The sequence below is a fragment of the Colossoma macropomum genome, unplaced genomic scaffold (genome assembly GCF_904425465.1).
Source record: "Colossoma macropomum unplaced genomic scaffold, Colossoma_macropomum, whole genome shotgun sequence".
Classification (NCBI taxonomy): domain Eukaryota; kingdom Metazoa; phylum Chordata; class Actinopteri; order Characiformes; family Serrasalmidae; genus Colossoma; species Colossoma macropomum.
In genome coordinates, this window is record NW_023494808.1 from 13,879,756 (window position 1) to 13,897,599 (window position 17,844).

Sequence of the window (17,844 nt, forward strand, 5' to 3'; positions counted from 1 at the left end):
TTGGCTGGTAATTTGAGCAGAAGCATTGAAAGTAAGTGTATATTATCAGGCAGCGTTGCATGTAATAGCTTTCTCTAAGACAGCATTCAGAGGCATTCAAGGCCTCAGACATCTGGTTCCTATCACTACCACTGTGAACATTTCTTCAGTAGGTTTCTGTAGAACTCACATCAAACCACTCTTGATGACTTTGTTCACATCTTAATGATTCTGTTAGGCACAGAGATAAAAAGACTGAGATAAAACAGGTTCAGTTAACATTCATGCCTGATATTTCATGCCTTTTGTTCACTGCAGGTTAAACTGGGAGGTTTTCATTCTGGATAAGGCTGAGTAACAGAGGCTGCCCCTTCAGATGAGCTTATGAGCTAATGCTAACAGCAGTGCAGCAGTATATGGTGATGACTCGTGGACTTCTACACAAGGTATTTCTATGTAGCAGAAAAGAGTAAATGTTATTAAATTATAAACCGTAATTATTTGTTAATAACAATTTCTTGGCATAAAATAACCATGGATAATATTATTTATAATATTTGATCAGCAAGATTTGCTCACCACTTTTCATGTCATTTATTGCTCGTTTTTATTTCCGATAGATCATTCTATAGAATATTAGCATCATATTAGAATTATTTTATACCTGTAGAGACCACAAAATCAAATGTTATACATTTTTATATATTTTATATATTATAAAATATATTTTTATAATAATATAATTTTCTATATTAATTTTATACAGCGATTCTGAACTTTTTTGAACGGTAGTGTATATAGAGGAGAAATACAACATATTAAAGTGTATATGGGGGTTAATAAATAAATAAATAGAGTTCATTTGCAAAAACTGATAAACGCCATCTTTAAAAAAAACAGCTGACTGTTATTTCAGTAACACATTCTGAACCCTAGTTACGTTTTGTGACGAAATCTGTTGTTGTCCATTTTCAAGGCATTGCAAGTTCACATTTTACAGCAGAAACGGTCAATATTTGGGTGTTAAAGCCAAAATAGGAATTTTCAGAGATCTGATCTCATAGAAGTTTAATATTGACCATTAATGGGCTGTTTTAGTTGCAATTTTCAGCACTTTACCTGTTTGTTTTATGGTAAACAATGTTAAATATTGCACTTGTGTCAATTAAATGGCTTTGTTTAACCCTGAAACAAGAAATGACCACTGGAGTTATCTGCTTCTGCCAAATAAAATTCAATAAAAAAAAAATCAATAAAGTTTAATTTAGTAAGTTACCTGTAATTTGTTATTTTCACATAATCAAAACAACTGCAGTTTGAATGCTATTATTTGGAATGTACAATAAAAACATAATTTATGAAAATTCATTAAAATGGATCTGTTTTTGCAGATGAACTCTTCAGATCCTGCATGCTCTCAGGGTCAACCACTGGTTTAGAGGCCCTAAGCAATTTATAAGGCTTATAGCAAGAAGCAGTCCTGTTTAGACCTACAGAATAATAGTGAATTTTCAGCAAGAATGGAGAATGTTATGGTTTAGTCTTTGTTTACAAAAAAACACAAAACTACAGAGTTTCTGATGACATGCCTTCTTAATTAAAAAGTAATACTATACAAATATATAAATAACAGTAAAAATAATGCATGGTAAAACAGAAGAGCGAGAGAAGTCATGTAGGCATGACTTCTGTCACGACTAAATTACCTCAGTCCCTCAGCTTACTGATTTGTGGCCATGACTTAACTATTGCTACTTAATTATCTTTTTCACACACCTTACAAAGTCGTGGCAATGAAATAACTTTCACAACTTATCTATCTTGTTCCCACGCATTAGTAAATTGTGGTCATGACTTAACTATTACAACTTAAATATCTTGTTCCCGCACATTACTAAGTTGTGACCACAACTGAACTATTATAACTTAACTATCTCGTTCCTGCTATTACTAAGTCATGGCCAATACTTTATTATTTCGTTCCAACACCTTATAAAATGTTGGCCATGACTTAATTATAATGTTCCCACATGTTATACAGTAGAGGCCACAACTTAATTAGCTCATTCCCACACCATACTAAGTTGCAGCCCCGACTAAGGTTGTGGCCATGACATCACAACTTAACTATCTCGTTCCCACGCATTACTATTGTGGTCATGACTTAAATATTGCAACTAACTCATGTTCCCACACCTTACTATGTCATGACCACAACTTAACTATCACAACTTAACTTTCTCATTCCCACACCTTACTGGGTCTTTATCACAACTTAACTATCTCATTCCCACACATTACTAAGTTGTGAACACAGCTTAACTATCACAACTTAATGTCATTTCCACACTAAGTCATGGCTACATCTTAATTATTTTGTTCCAACATCTTAATAAATTTTGGCCACAACTTCATTATTTTGTTCCCACATGTTATAAAGTCGAGGCCACAACATATTTATCCCATGCCCACAGCTTACTAAGCCGTGGCCAGAACTTAATTATTCCATTCCCACACCTTACTAAGTCATGACCTCAACTTAACTATCACAACTTAACTAAGTCATGACCACAACTTAACTATCTTACCCCCACTTCTTACTAAGTCATGGTCATGACTTAAATATCATATCTTTATCTCATCTCAACACCTTTATCTCATTTCAACACCTTACTAAGTCATGGCCACAACTTAATTTTGTTCCAACACCTTACTAAGTTGTGGCCATGACTTAATTATCTCATTCCCACACTATACTAAGCTGTGGCTCCAACTAAAATTGTGGCCATGACTTAATTATTGCAACCTAACTACCCAGTTCCCATGCCTTACTAATTTGTGGCCATGACTTAATTATTGCAACTTAACTACCTTGTTCCCTTGCCTTACTAAGTCATGGCCATGACTTAAATATCACAACTCAACTATATTGTTCCCACACATTGCTAAGTCATGGCTATGACTTAACGATCACAACATAATTACTTCGTTTCTACACTAATTCATGGCCACGACTTAATTATTTTTTCCCAACACCTTACTAAATTTTGGGCACAACTTAGTTATTTTGTTCCCACATGTTACAATGTTGAAGCCTTGACATATTTATCCGATACCCACACCTTAATAAGCTGTGGCCAGGACTTAATCATCTCATTCCCACACCTTACTAAGTTGTGACCCTGATTAAAGTTGTGGCCATGACTTAATTACCACAACTTAACTACCATGTTCCCCTGATTTGACCATGTCACTTACACCTCAGTTAGTTGTGGGTCCTTTTCCCATGCATTATTCTTTATTAATGGACGTCGGCAGTGGGGCTCCGTACAAAAAAAATAAGCAAATAAAAATGTGTCTTCAGATATCAGATATTCAGACATAAAGAGCCGACTCGTTCACAAGCAGCACATCACGGCTGCAGACCGTGCCCGCGTGATATTGACTAACGAGCGGAAAACGATTTTGTGTTGACGACGAACCAAACAGGAAGCTGGCTCAGTATCTGAAAGAAGCATTCAGCCTTTAAGCGCAGTCTAAGCTTATTCAAATGCAAAAATTAAAGCTCTCACATCTCAGCAAGAATGTGCCTCAGCATTACCACACAAACATCATTTCACTGTATCACATCATCATTTTCCTTCCTAAATCAGACTCATACACACAAGCTCTATTTATCTCTGGTGCTAAAACAGCAGTCTCTGAGGATCGGCCCGGGCAAACACACACACACACACGCGCACATTTGTGGGACTGATGTATTCTGCTTTAATTAAAGCATGGTTGGAGGAAAGATGGCAATGGTGTGAGAGAGAGTGAGGAAGGATCAGTGGAGAATATTAACACTTGCTAAGGAACTTTTGCATTTTACGCAGCGTTATTAAATCACGACAGTCACCACGCGAGACCGTGTTTATTACGGCACGAAATCTAAAGCCACAGTACGTGCACAAGCGGGATTAATAGATTCCAGGCAGGAGTGAACCCTTAGGGCCTTCTAGGCTTTTAGAGATTTCTGCAAAACATTAAAAACATGTCTCTAATTTTTTGTTTTTATATTTAATATAATCAGCATGATTGTTTAAGGTAATCTCTGCAAGTATTTTTTTTATTTCATTGTTAACCTTTGGTTGGAAAAGTGTCAAACAGTTATCCAATCAGAATACTGATACTTAGGTAAGATAGTAAGATAATGCTAGTTTTACCACTGGTTAGGACTTCAGGAGCTGAACAGAAGGCCTAATGAGTCAGAATAACCACTAACATAATAACCAATGGACAGTGAAATCAACCAATCACGTATTGAATTCTAATGGGTAGATCAATTTTGAGATTTATACATCATGGTAGGCCATCTGGAAGTTGTAGATACGTGAGAATGAGTGGGAACCAGGTTTTAGTTAGTTATTAGAAATGGAAAACAGTGGCAGCTGCAGGCCAGAGCTCTTGGCCTCAAGACGCCAATGTACAACTACAAAGTAATAGATTATTATTTATATGTCTCTACAAGCTTCAAATAAACGTCTGGAACGTCCTGGCAAATGTCTTCAGACGTCTGTGTTTAATGGAGAACAGGGAAAATATGTTAATGTGAATCACTGTTAGCTTAGCGCTTACTACTAGGGGCAGTAGCAGAGATTAGCTTTAGCGTGGAGGTTGTGTTTTCTTGATTTTGACTTTACTAAGTCAGGGCCAATTCTTATTATTTTGTTCCAACACCTTACTAAATTTTGGCCATGACTTAATTAGGCTGTTCCCACATTATAAAGTCGAGGCCACAACTTATTTATCCCATGCCCACACCTTACTAAGTCATGGCCATGACTTAATGATCTCATTCCCAAACTGTGCTAAGTTGTGGCCCTGACTAAAGTTGTGGCCATGACTTAATCATTGCAACCTAACTACCTCATTCCCACACCTTACTAATTTGTGGCCACAACTTATCACAACTACCTTGTTCCCATGACTTACTAATTTGTGTCCATGACTTATTTACTGCAACTTAACTGTCTCGTTCCCACACCTTACTCAGTTGTGGCCATGACTTTACTGCAACTTAATTATCTTGCTCCCTTGCCTTGCTAAGTCATGGTCATGACTTAAATATCACAAGTCAATTATATTGTTCCCACACCTTGCTAAGTCATGGCCAGTACTTTATTATTTTGTTCCAACACCTTACAAAATTTTGGCCATGACTTAATTATGTTGTTCACGCATGTTATAAAGTGGAGGCCACGACTTATTTATACCATGCCCACACCTTACTAAGTCGTGGCCACAATTTAATTATCTAATTCGCTCACCTTACTAAGTTGTGGGTCTGACTAAAGTTATGTCCATGACTTAACTGTCACAACATAACTACCTCATTCCCACGCCTTACTTTTATTTTGTGGCCATGACTTAACTATCACAACTTAACCATCTTGATCCCACGCCTTACTAATTTGTGGCCATGACTTAATTATCACAACTTAGCTAGCTTGTTCCCATGCCTTACTAATTTGTGGCTATGACTTAATTATTGCAACTTAACTATCTTGTTCCTACACCTTTCTAAGTCATGACCACAACTTAACTATCTTGCTGCCACACCTTACTAAGTCATGGCCACAATTTAATTTTTTTGTTCCAACATCTTACTAAATTTTGACCGCAGCTTAATTATGTTGTTCCCACATGTTATGAAGTCGAGGCCACAACTTATTTATCCCATGCCCACAGCTTACTAAGCTGTGGTCTGGATTCGATTATCTCATTCCCACACCTTACTGAGTTGTGGCACTACCGTGGTTGTTTTTCCTCTTTTTTGACGGAGTTTCAATGTTTACAGCCCAAACTGAAGGCCTAGCTCTTATAGTAATGGTTCGCAACTGATTGTAAGTGTCTGCACATATTTAGGAAAGCTTTAATAATAACAATAATAATAGTAATAATAATACTATTAATAATAATAATAATAAGAAGAAGAAGAAGAAGAAGAAAAAGAAGAAGAAGAAGAAGAAAAAGAAGAAGAAGAAGAAGAAGAAGAAAAAGAAGAAGAAGAAGAAGAAGAGAAGACTATAAGCAGTAGTATGCAGTATACCAGTTAAAAGTTTACTTAAGTCTTAGCATGACCACCTCTATAGAGTCTGCAGTGCCTTTTTTGGGTCAGTGGAGATGTTATTGCAAAGCTGCAAAGCAATCATGAGCCTTTCACTGCAGCTTAAAGAGGATGGATGGCATTTCTAACATGCGAGTTCTCTTGCATTGCAAAACAGTGAAGCAAAATATTTGAAAACATTTGTGAAACTGCAGTAAATCACTGGCTACTAAGTGCATTAGTTTTACGGTAATTTTTCCGTACCACCTTAGAAGGAAATAATAGTAAAACAACTGTAACTCCACAGTCAACTGTACCACAAAACGTAATATACAGCCGTGTGCAAAGGTTTGGGCACCCCTGGTCAAATGCTGATTTTAGCATACTGGAAAAAATAAACATAAACTCTTAAAAAAAGGGTGGTTCCTCAGAGGTTCTTTAGTAAAGACAGTGGTTCTGTATAAGACCATGAACACTCAAAGAACCCTTTGCATGCTTAAACTGTTCTTTTCATGGTGAAATTGATCTTCAGATTGATGGAGAATGTGTTGGGTATGGTTCTATATAAACCCCCCCTTGAAAATTAACTATTGTTACAAGCTTGACATTGTTATAATAGTAGAACCATTTTTGGTGCTATATAGAACACATTTTCCATCAATCAGAAGAACATTTTCATTGCAAAGAACCATTCAAGCACAAAATGGTTCTATATAAAACTCATGGTTCTAGATAGAACCACTGAATATTTAAAGAAGGACCATTGAAGAACCTAATTTTTTGTTTGTAAAATGTGGCCTGAGCAAAAGTTATGGCACATTTTATGTGTTATGTTTTTTTCCAGTGTGTTAAACACATTACAATGTGTAGAAAAATGGCAAATTTAAATTTGTTCTTTATAGAGGATATACTAACTTATTTGCACTCAAAATTACAAAATTAACAAAAATGGTAACTTTTGCACACCACAGTAATCACATGTTGCAGAGTATTTACTTTATTTATTCATGTTTTGGCCTAAAATATATTTTTTAAACTATTCATGGTACATGTATGATGTTCTGAGGCAAAATAGTCCCCAAAATAAAACTTATTTTTTCAGATATACCACTATTTTACCATCATATAAATCATAGAAAATTTCAGAAGACTCGTCTAGGTTCACTGGTGGTTTTGGATAATAAATAAAATGGCTACATTTGTGTTGTAGACATTGTGACATATGGTTCCTATCAGTACCACTGTAAAGAACTCAGTAGGTTTTACTACAATGAACCATTTCACATCAAACCACTCTGAATGACTTTGTTTCCATCTCAAAGATTGAATTATACAGAAAGGTTTGAAATATTGGCGGAATTACTCTTTAATTCCCCATCCACTTTTTCCTTTGGACCAGTAATACATGTGAAACTACCTCTATGTGGGCCCAGTTGACTGCTTTTCTGCTAGTACCTGCAGGCAACTGTGTGGGTATAAAAGGGAATTTTCAGTGGGATGTTCCTGGCATTCATGCATACCTGAGATATAATAAATCTTATTAATTTGTTTATTTATTTAGCATACATTAATGCAAATTCATACACTACTGGAGCATTGCAATTTCACTGTGTAATGAAGCAATCCTTTGTGAATTTAGAGCTTGGACGCATCCTCTTGCTGAAGACTGCAACACTGTCAGTTCATAGAAGGAAGAAAAATAAATTATGATAAATAGTTTTGCCATTTTATTAACGGAAAACATACCTTCTGACAATTTGTGCTGTTTTGCTTGTCATCATTTTAGACTTTTGCAAGACGTCAAGTTTATAATTCTTAACGTAATAGTTCTTGTAATCAAGAGCAGCACAAATTGAAAGAAGTTGCATCAGGAGAGAAAAAAACGAAACTAAGGCTGAAACATGGTGTGCATTCACATGCGATGGGTCAGATTTGGCAGGACCACATCATACGCTTTTATTTTAACATCACGTGCACAGGTTCAAAACGAAGGCCCAGCTCGATGTTTAGGCCTCAAACGCAAAATCAACATTACACTGAAGAAGATATGATGACAATAGCAACAGATAATTCACTTCTCAGAAGGCACGTCCTTCACCAAGTCTTGACTAAGTTCTCTTTGAATACTCTTACAATGCACTTGCAATCAGATTCATCCCCTTGAGGAAGGGGTCACATCAAACCACACTGAGTGACTTTATTTACAAACCCCATTCCAAAAAAGTTGGGACAATATGTAACATGCAAATTAAATCAGAACACAATGATTTGTCCACTTTGACCTGTATTTAACCAAAAGCAGTAACAATATATTTAATGCTTTGTCTTATCAACTTCATTCTTTTTGATAAGGGTGATCATAATAAGTCCACCTTTCAGATTGTTAATGGAAAAACAATTAACATTGTGTTATCTGGGCAAAATAAGTAAAAGACCAAGTGTTACCAGCATAAAGTTCTGTCAGGGTCTGTCATGGCATGTGGAGATAATAGTGTGTAGTAATGTAGTGTAGTGATGTATTATAACTCACTATAAATAAATGGTGAAAGCACCATTGATGCTGAAAGATGTACAAACATTTTGGAGCAACATATGCTGCTGTCAGAAGAAAACCTCATATCTCCAAAATGGTAACTTTACAGGAGAAAAAAAGGACTTCACTTTTACTGTAAGTCAATGGAACCAGACTTTTTTCCAAGTCATTTTGGGCTGTTTCTTTTCATCTATTCTTCATGAAACTTACACACAAAATAAAGGACAGTAGGCATTTTCAAATTATGTTAAAAACAAAAAAACTGACAAAAATGGAGATACAAGGTTTTGGTCCGACAGCAGCGATATGCTGCCTTTTAGACGCCGTCTTTTTCAGTGACGTCCAACGAAGGCCCCATTCTTTATATTCTGCTTTCAAACTGGGTAAATTGGTGTCTTCAGTGCCCAAACAATTATGTGTTGTTTAAAAGGAAAGGTGATGTAACACAGTGGTAAACATGCTCCTATCCCAATTATTTAGAATGTGTTGCAGGCATCATATTTGGATGTGCATATATTCAACAAAAAACAACACAGTTCATAAAGTAAAACACCAATTATTTTATGTTTTCAGTTGAATACAGGTCAAACAGAATTTATTTAATGCTTTTTATTGGTTTTTCACACACTGTCTCAACATTTTTGGAATTGGGTTTGTAGATTTAACCATTTAATTATGCAGATATTGTATAAAAAATGGTAGAAGTCTTCTTTAGTGTTGTGGGAGAAAAGGAATAACAAAATAAATGGCATTTTCCTACATATTCCACCTTAGTGGTGAACTGTATATCTGTACATTACAAGAAAAAACCCTATTTGCACCAAAAAAACAACCCAAAAGAAAAAAACATTGTAAGCATTTTTAGCCATTATGAATTTTTCATGAACATAACCCAAGCTTGATAGAGACATAGCACAGATTAACAGAACTCTGTAATATAATGTTTATAGACTATAGCATCAGTAGGGCAGGAATGTTCATAGCATCAGTATATAATATTAACATATTATATAATTCTAACAATGTCAGCAATTCCTAATGGCCAAAGCTGAAAGAACAGAAAAAATATTTGGCTCAATATCACTGAATTGATATACTTCCTCAAGAATAATTTTGTAGAGGATAAATTAGAGTATGTAGAGTTGTGTGCAAAAGTTTTGGCACCCTGGTCAACTTCAATGTTTTATGAATTCTCTACTTGAAAATAAATAACACATCCTCTACAGTGCACTTTAATTCAGACTTATTGTTTATTTGCTGAATTTGACATATTTGCAAAAAATAAAACAAAATGTAAACATTCTAACATATTTTATACTTGATTTTTCCAGAATGGTAAAATCAGCAAATAAATAAATAATTGTGCTCTAAAATTTGCAGGAAAATGCCATAGTTTAGTTGTTCTCTGTAGAAGGTTTGTTAACTTATTTCCACTTAGAAACTCAACGTCATTCAAACTTTTACGTACGGCTGTACCTTTCCCGATTCTATGTCATAGAAATATCATAAGTCTTTATGAGCCATTCTAAAACATCATCTCCTCATTGAGTAAAGTGTAAAGCTTGCATCTTCTCCTGCTCTCGTTTCATGATCAACTTTGCTTGCCAGGTGCAAAAATAACTCCACGCAGAAGCAAGATGTGCAAATTTATGCAGCTCTCGCAACGTTGGCAAGAAAACAGAATTGACACTTTCTCTGTGACGGTGTTCAGAACTCATCTAGAATATGTTCACTCTTTCTCTCTCTCTCTCTCTCTCTCTCTCTCTCACACACACACACTTTCTTCCACACACAAACAACAACAAACATAATGACGTGTATAATGACAGCAAACACAGGTGACTGCATGACTACGTACACAAATGTAAATGGGTCAATGACATCACCTGCATTTTTTGGGTCTATTAAATACTTGACTAAATACGCCAAAAAAGTGAAAGTCTAAAAATGTCAGGTGGTGTGACGGTCCAGATTCAACTTTTAACAAGGGTAACAATAACTTAGTCATATAAAATTAAAAAAAAAAAACAGTTTGTGATGATTTTATACTTGAAATCTCTAAAATAATAACGTTGAGAAACGGGGTCTCTTTAAAGGTATTCAAATCACTGAAACACATTTGTCCACAAATACTGATTTCCTCAAATGTCATCTGCCACAACCGACAACAAAGGACTTTTATTCTGAAATGCTTTGAAGAAAGAGTGGGCAGGGTAGTGCACCATGAATAAAGTTCAGTAGCCTTTTCTACAAATATTGGAAAAATTGTAATTTTTGAGTGCTTAAAGATGAATTTAAAATTGTTTAATTATAGAGAGATACATAGACTAAAGGTTCTAGTGCATAGTACCATTCCGGGATGACCAGTCGAGGGATGAGGGGTGATCAGACATTATTTAATTATTGAAAGACTGGTTCAGATTCTAAGTACCTTTAGTTTAAGAGTATTTGCTGGTCCAGTTTCTAACTGCTGTTTGCCTTGCTGGTAGAACAGCGTGTCTTATAATGTGGATGGTCTTGAATACCATAAGTGTGTGAATGAAAGGCTGCTCTGGGTAGCGCGGCCTATCGTTGGCACCACAGTCACCATGGAGACCGTCTCTATGGACTCGGAGGTCCCTCTGAACCGCTTGTGCTTCGCACAGATCTCGCCACTTCTCTAGCTTCTGCAGAACATCATGTGACAGACATTATTGTGATTATTCCTCTGTTGCTGTCTCCCTCAGTCAGATGAGGAGTGAGTGAGATGGATTGGCACTAAAACAGATTTTCCCCTCGGTGTTTCTAATGCTTGCCAGGAACAAATTTACTCTGTTTATGTGTATGTGCGTCTCAGTTTGCTGGATTGGGCAAACTTGGTCCAATTATGTGTCACTGAACGCCCCCACATTCCACAATGGCAATTACACAATCATCTCTGCGCACAAACTTGTACACACACTATTTGGGACTTATTGTTCAAAGCCTTTTCATCGTTCAAAGCGCTTTGGTTTGTTTTCTAACTGGTTAAGTCCACATAGAGTTGGATTATGGAACTTGACTGTTTAACTGAGTCATTTGGGGGGGTGTACTGTTTATGGGGTGTGTATGAAACTCCCACGGTGGCTACTGCTGCCTTCACAGCCACGCTAATTGTCCAGTTGCTCTCACAAGTAGACACTATAGAGAAAAAGCTAAGAAAACACTGCCAAATATGGGGTTTAGCATTCACTGTTCAGGTTATTCTTGAATCTTGAGTGGCAGTTATCATGTTTGGCCTTGGTGCAGCTGGAGTTAGGCAGCAAGGTTGAATGTTTCGCCAAAATTGTGAGCAAAACTAATTATCTTTTAGATAAAATTAAAAGAGAATGAATTAGCTAACACGGGCATCTGTTAGCTGACATAACAGAACTGGCAGTTAGCATTCTCCTCCAAGCGTGTTGCATTAGCAGCAATTTGAAAACATGCATTGGAGCTTTAAGGGCTTTGGAGCAAACATGTTAGCATTCACTCTCCCACTTTGTTAGCATTAGATGGGGGAGGCCTAGTCTGTGAATGAGGCCTGGCTATGACTAAAATGGTGGAAAATTGAGTAAATATGAAGCAACTGCTTTAATCATTCTTTCAAAAGTACATAAGCAAGAAAACAGGTACATAAATAGTCATCAAACGTCTTTTGTACTCCTAACTAGCTGTTGTTAGCTGATGTTAACTAGCTGGCTATTGTGCACTTGATATCCATGTGTCCAGTTTATTGACATTAGCATTTCTGAGAAGCACATACTAACCCAGATTAAGGTAGTGACCAACAAATTTCCATCACAAAGTGGTATAAAATTGGAAGCCAAAACAAATAATCTCAATTTGCTGGTTAGCATTGTGCTAGTTTATTCACTAACCTAAGAGCTACATCAGTAATTCTATTTTTAGTTAACGGTCAAGGTTAATAAATACTGTAAATACATTAATATTGTACCTAATGTTATCATATAATTAACTACCTTGTTTTTAGCAGCTGGTTTAATGACTTAATTACTACAGACATACACTTGAAAGTAACAGTAAGTTTCTAAGCCTGAGTTTATACATTAGCTCACAGTAGCCAGCCCAAAACCTACGGACCCAAAAGAAAATTGCCCAATTTTCTCGATTACCCACTCCAGCATTGACCACACATACAACATGCTTGATTTGACTTTTCAGCCATGCTAATTTATGCTACATCCACGGGTTAACAACAGGTAGTCTATTGTTGTCTGTTGCACTCATCACCGCCTCTTACTGTGAGCTTCGTCTTCAAGAAGCATTAGATGAGCTTTGAAATTCCAGACTCAGTTTGTTCTCAGCCCAATAAGTCCACATCCTCAGCCACATTTAGCTCAAAATTTCTCATGGTTGCCTCCAGACCTTCTCATTACAAGATCACGTCTGGCCCCATGACACTACTAGCTGGCAAGTAACTACTCTGAAACTCCTACGAACTGTAAAAGTACCAGCATAGCAAAGACACACTAAGCTTCGTCACATTGCTAGCAAGGTTACACTTAATATTCTTAGAAACAAGTGCAATTGCTAGCTTTTGCAAGTGGGTTGCGTCGTCCCTCACTAATGCATGCCAAATCCACTATTATGTGATTCATAGAAATGAAGCGTGTCATTCTGAAATGTCAGGAAACATAAACGTTTTTCCAGCCTAGACTTTGCTTTTGTAACAGTGCCATCAGGCTGTGCACACTTTCTTCAGTTCAGGATTTACTAATGAATGATTTCATGGTTTAGACATGGTCTCATATTAGCGCCAGCACAAGGGTTTCATGTTTAAAGGGGTCCTAAGCAGAAGTTGGCAGCAAGAGTGTGTCGTGATTCATAGAGGGAAACTGTGTATTGTCTTTTACACAAATAATTACACCTCCAGTGGTGTAACTAGGACCTTGTGGGCCACATTAATTAATGTGCCCCCTACACAAAAATGACTTCCAATGAATAAAAAATTGGCAATGTAATTTGCTTGCTTACTTCCTATTGTTATATCTCCAATGCTCTCAAGGTGTACGACTCCATCCACTAGCAAATAACATTAAACTAAATGACAACCTGTTCAAGATTTTAAATAATGAATACATTGTGTTGCAGGTTGTGAAGGATCCGTCTGAAACTGGTTACCATAGATTAGACGCATTATGAATAAGAGAGAGATTAATAAAAGCTAACTGGTAGGGATGCACTGAAATTTTAGCCCCCGTAAATTTTCAGGTTTTTGACTGAAAGAGAAAAGAAGGCCAAAAACTCTGGCCAAAAAAGCAAAATATTAAATAGGTCTACAGTAAACTGTCAAAATCTAACACTTAATGGTAATGGTAAAATAATACTGCGTAACTCAATGTCTTTTAGGAATTTCTTTTGGGTTTTGGCTGAATGTGTCTTGAATTTTGTTCTCAGTTTTGGTCAAAGATTTTAATTTTGATCACTACTAACTGATGAGGTATGTTGTTTATAATTTGGATCAGTCATGGGTATACAATTGACTGAGTACAGTGCTGTGAAAAAGTACAGATTTTTTCTGTTTTTGTTAATTTGCCACATTTAAATGTTTCAGATCATCCAACTAATTTGGTATAAGACATGAGGAAACACAAATTGCATTTTAAATGTTTATTCCATTTATTGAGAATAAAGATTTATTCAAAACCTGCATCACCCATGTGAAAAAGTAACTGTTCCTAAATCTAATAACTGGTAATAACAGTAATAACTGCAATCAAACGTTTGCGATAACTTGCGATGAGTCGTCTACATCGCTTTGGCCCACTTTTCTCTGCAGAATTGTTTTAATTCTTTCCACAGTATCTCAGTGGGATTCAAATCAAGACTTTGACTCGGACATTCCAAAACCTTAATTTTGTTTCTTTTGGGCCATTCAGAGGTGGACTTGCTTGTGAGCTTTGGATCATTGTCCAGCTGCATAACCCAACCGCGCTTGAACTTTAGGTCAAAAACCAACGGAGAGATATTCTCCTTCAGGATTTTCTGACAGAGAGCAGAATTAATGGTTCCATCTATTATGACAAGTCATCCAGGTCCTGCAGAGGCAAAGCAGCCCCGAACCATCTCACTAAAAGTCTTAGGGATCATCTAGATGTTTTTGGCAAATGTGAGACGAGTCTTTGTGCTCTTTTTGATCAGCGGGGATTTGCACTTTACAGCTGTCCCATGGATGCCCAGTGTTTTTCTTATTGCGGAATCGAGTACACTGACCTTAACTGAGGCAAGCGAGGCCTGCAGTTCTTTAGATGTTTGTTTGGATTCTTTGGTGACCTCCTGAATAAATCATCGATGCGCTCTTGGTGAAATTTTAGTAGGCCGGCCACCCCTGAGAAGGTTCACCACTGTTCCAGGTTTTCTCCATTTGTGGATAATGGCTCTCACTGTGGTTGGCTGGAGTCCCAGAGCCTTAGCAATGGCTTTGTAACCCTTTCCACACTGGTGGATTTCAATGACTTTGTTTTGCATCTGTATTTGAATCTCTTTAGAATGTGGCATCATGTGCTGCTTATTGAGATTATCTAGCTGCTTCACATTGCCAGATAGGTTCTATTTAAGGGATGTTTAGATCCAACAGGTCTGGCAGTAATCACTTCTGGGTGTGGCTCGTGAAAATGAACCCAATAGTCAACTGAATTTGGTAAACTAGTTGATTTAGTAGTTGGGATTGAGATTGCCCCCCCGCCCACCCAGTAGTTATGTCACTGTAATTTTAAAGGCCATATATGCCATTTAGTAAAATTACAGATTACAGTCAATATCACCAAAAACACAACAGTATAAGGTATTTCTGTTACAAGCCTTTTAATAGGTTACCAGGTTCAGCCATGGAAGTAGAACGAGTGTACACACCCCTCTTTGGCAGTGCTTTGTGTATGTGTGTGTGCTTCATTCATGCTGTGAAGTGAAAACAGACTGTCAGATGAACATCATGAATGATTTACACAGAAACAGTCCTCACATACTTTACCCCCCACCCCCTGTATCCCCATGCTGTCTACAAAGCCCTTGTTAAATGCACTCTTTATAAGAGGTCAGACCAACTAAAAATGTCCCTACCTTTAAAAAGCCTTGAACTTTTCAGTCTTCTATTACTGGAGTTGCAGGTTAGCTGTGTGCTAACCTGCTCAGCTTTCTCTGGTGAGAGTAGAATATATCCTGTTACCAAGAATATAAAGCAATAACCAGATAAAGAGAGTCTTTTAGCAGCATTTTCATGTGGTTGCATTGTATGTGGTTACAGATTTCAATAACAACTAGGCTTTTTCTAGGCATGATTACAATGCCAGATTCATATGTCTTCTAAAAGCAGTGTGCTTTCTTGAGAGGTTTTCACTGCATACTGTCAGCTTTACATGGCTGTAGTGACTGTGCAGTGTCCCAGAACACCTCAGACATAAAGTGATAACTTAAAGCTACACTATATAAGAATTGGGAAATTTGCTGACCTCTCTGGTGGAAATGTGTAATCACACGCAACTGCAGAAGAACATTTTGTAATGTCAGTTGTGCTTTGGACCCCTTCCCCCAGGGGATGAATCTGATGGTGACACACGTGTTGAAAGAGCATTCAAAAAGAACTCAAAACTTGGTTGGTGACAAGTCCTGAGTGAACATGAATTGCCGATATATCTTCATATAACGTTGATTGTGCATTTGAGGCCTAAACATCAAGCCGGACCGACCCGACACGTCTGACTTTCAAAGTATTATTTCAGGCTTTACAGAGTGACTTACAGCAGGGCAAAGACATCATATTTAAAAGTGTTTCTTTTTCTCTTGACTCAGTAAAGCTACTTCTTTAAATTTGAACAAATAAGCAAGGTTTCTTTGACTTTGCTGAAAACAGTACAACGGCACATCTATACCCAAAGAGATATTTCAGTCATAATATAGAATTCACATGAAAAAAACAGGTGCTAAGGTGCTTATGTGCTAATATGCTAATGTGACCTCTGCATTTTACTGGGAAGAATAATGGCAAGAAAAACAGCAAACCATAAATATATATATTTTTTTTTCAGAGCTTAATTTATGTGTTTGTGCTAGATCTTAGACCTTGTTTGAGCTGCATACAAGAACTGAAGTTAGTGTTCTTATGCAGGTTCAGGCTTCTCTGTTGATAGATCAAATACAAACATCAGCACACAAGCATTTATGTATTCCAGCAAAAATTAGCACATTTTATTTGTTTAAGCTTTGACAGAAGTTCTGTCCACAAGTCACCCAAATCATGGAGCATACAAATAAGGTGGATACTATGAAACAAACACAAAAAGAGTGTCAAACTATGTTCACTGCCCCAGTTCCAAATGGCTAGTTGAGGACCTACTCACGACTGCTTTTTCCTAGCCCTGTTTTGATTTGGGTCACCGATTAATTAATTAGATAAAAGTATTTGAGCGTTTGCCTTCATTAGCAGATTCAAAAAGGCCTTCAGAGCTAATAAGGTGCCAAGATGTACGTGCAGAGTCTTCTGTGAAGTGTGTGCATGTTATCAGGATGAGTGGCTAAGCTGTTTCCTGTGTGCTGTCAGACAGTAATTGGCCTGTGTGTGTGTTGGGAAGGGGGGGTGGTAGTGCTTGATCTAGGCTATTTTTGGTTCAGAGCAGGGAAGCAACTATAATGACTGTGTACATAAGAAACGTAGAGTCAGCTAAACAAAATTTGTCTTTAAAAAGCTTTTTCACCTTTGTATAGGAAGTTGTTAAGCATGCATGCAAGTTAACCATGTATTCCCGAAGTAGAGATTGTCAATATTTCAGGTAAAATATGAGGGAAAGTTACTGTACTGTGCAAAATTTAGAGACCATTTTAATATTTTTTTAATTTCCAGTCAAAATTTCCAAGTAGATTAGACAGAAATTCGGCTTGCAGATAAATGCAACCAACTTCTAAGACCTTTGATGGTGTGGAAGAATATCCCTGCTGATTTCCTTGAAAAACTGAAAGCAAGTCTTCTTGAAAATAATGGTAATTAAGGTAAATGTATGACGGTGTTTTAGGGACACTGTTAAAAAAAATAGACTTTGTGAATAAAGTCATAATATTTCAAGAATAAAATCATATTTTTGAAATAAAGTCATAATATTTTGAGAAAGAAGTCATGAAATTTCAAGAATAAAATTGAAATATATTTCGATAATAAAGTTGTGAAGTTACAAAAATTTGGAGGATAAAGTGGGCTAATTATAGGGGGGCTACCATAACGTGTTGGGGCCTC

General features: G+C 36.8%; 1 protein-coding gene across 1 annotated transcript in view; it reads left to right on the plus strand.

Moving 5' to 3' along the window:
* Positions 1-17,844, plus strand: part of elfn1b (extracellular leucine-rich repeat and fibronectin type III domain containing 1b) — a 106,429-nt gene that overhangs the window by 84,698 nt on the left and 3,887 nt on the right. The window contains exon 2 of the mRNA XM_036557449.1: positions 298-425. The gene's annotated coding sequence lies outside the window, so the exon portion shown is untranslated. The remainder of the gene's footprint in view (positions 1-297; positions 426-17,844) is intronic.